The sequence below is a fragment of the Chiloscyllium plagiosum genome, unplaced genomic scaffold, assembly GCF_004010195.1.
Source record: "Chiloscyllium plagiosum isolate BGI_BamShark_2017 unplaced genomic scaffold, ASM401019v2 scaf_88265, whole genome shotgun sequence".
Lineage (NCBI taxonomy): Eukaryota > Metazoa > Chordata > Chondrichthyes > Orectolobiformes > Hemiscylliidae > Chiloscyllium > Chiloscyllium plagiosum.
In genome coordinates, this window is record NW_025206979.1 from 433 (window position 1) to 2548 (window position 2116).

Genomic DNA, 2116 nt, shown 5'->3' on the forward strand with positions numbered 1-2116 from the left:
CCCTTTACACATACATGCACTTCGCATCTCTCGTTATTTGATTTTTCTGGATGTCTTTCATACGAAATAACATTCACAGCAACTTGACATGAAAACGAAAGTCGCGCTCCTTTACATTATCCCAATGCAACCTACGTTTCAAAGCAGTTCAGTCAACAGGCTCAAACTATTCTTTGAGATTTTGTAAGAGCGTCGATGCACATCAACTGACCATTATAGGTGCAATTTCTATATGACAGTTGTGATCATCTGAAAGCCGCACCATTGAAAACCGTTGATGACAGCGACGACAGTGGGATTCGAATCCACGCGTGCAGAGCACAATGGATTAGCAGCTCATCGCCTTAACCTCTCGGCCACCCCGTCACAGATGCTAGAACAGCTATGACCTTATGAATAATTGAATTGCGTAAATTATGCAGAGCAATAGACATTTATCCCTGGTGTTGGTGAAATGATAAATAACACAGTACAGTTCCAAGACTATGGTCTGACCTCTGGGTTGTGGGGCAAGTGCACTTCCACTGTCACACTATGCGCACAGTGATCTGAACAAAAATGAGGAAATGACTATGTAACAAGATCTGTTGAATTCTGTGAAGATTTGAAGTCAACGGAATGAAGATCACGAGACAGCAGATTTTATTTCAATAAAGAGTTGGATATAGTTCTTAAGGATAGTGGAATCAAGGGTTATGGGGATAAGGCAGGAACAGGATGCAGATTGAGGATGTTCAGCCATGATCATGATGAATGGTAATGCTGGCTCGAAGGGCAGAATGGCCTACTCCTCACCTGCTGTCTATTGTCGATTAAATTGCCTGTGAGAAATTGTTTTCCAGACTGGAGGAGAGTGCATAGTGCTCAATGTCATTATTCGGAACACCTAACCTCCGCTCAGATGTTTTTGACACGAACTTGTGTACAGGACAGACAATTTCAAAATCCTAAATAAGGCTAAACTGACAATTCAACTCAACAATGCAAAAACTTTGATCTGTATCATTTTCCTGGGCTGTGAGACACCAAGTCACTGCATGATCACAGCAACACAGTGAGCAAGTGTCAGAAGGAAAATAAGTGCAGTGCTGGAGCGCATGCTGGGAGCAGCAGAAGACACACGGGGAAGTGCATTTCCCACAACAGGAACACTTCCCAAACAGCGGACTGCAGTGGAAGAATTCAGATTGGGTTTACACTTTGAAATTTGATGCCAGAGACTCAATAGAGATCTGTCATTGAGTCTGTTCAAGATGAAGATTTTAAGATTTCTACAGATGCAAAACAAAATAAAAATCTCATGGGTTAGTGAAGGCAAAAGATGAAATTGTACATTTCATCAATCTACCCATCTTTACAATGAGTACCTCACCACTTTCCTCACTCGGGGACAGAACCAATGATGAAGATGATCATATAATCCGCGTTACTAGCCATGGAGTCAGAGAAACTCGGTTTCCCAAACGTTAAAGTAAAACCAGGAATGTGGAGATAAGCATTAATGTGTTGCTCCTGTGCTGAAGGTGACCAGTGCACGGTACCTCTGTTCCAGTATAGTGGGCTGTGCTGTGCCGAAGTTTTAATTTTGAGCCTCACATGGAGCAGCTTCAATTTGTCATCTTGTTGAGCGGTGCGGATAGAAGGTGATATTGAGCAAAGCCAAGTTTATGGGAAAATACCCGTGTTTGTGGATTGAGAAACGACCTTTTCTGGATAATGGCTCCTTGATCAACAAACATCCTGCAAGTATTTAAAACGTGAAGAGACATATGTGGAGAGACAGCCGAAGGTGATTTTTCAGCAGATGGATAATGTTTCCCATGTGCACTGCGTTAAATTCCGGGAAAATAGATGTTGAACTGGTTTCATGTTACACAGTTTGTTGCAAACTCACAAAGGTTGTTGCAATAATAAAAAAAGAAATCACATCAGACCGTTTGAATATTGTATTGAATTGAATTTTGGTCTGAGCATATTTTATCTTAAATGGCGTGCTGCAGAGAAGTACAGAGGGTTAAGTTAACAAAAGTACAGAGTCTTCTTGGTGGATTTCTTGGGTGGTGTTAAGAATGTACGAAATGTACATAACATCATGTGAATGTGGTCAATTCTTTAA

At 41.3% G+C, this 2116-nt stretch overlaps 1 non-coding gene across 1 annotated transcript; it reads right to left on the bottom strand.

Moving 5' to 3' along the window:
- Nucleotides 1-284: 284 nt before the first annotated feature.
- On the bottom strand, nucleotides 285-366 carry trnas-gcu. Its single transcript has one exon. It is a non-coding gene; the product is annotated as a tRNA-Ser (tRNA).
- Between the last annotated feature and the right edge of the window lie 1750 nt (nucleotides 367-2116).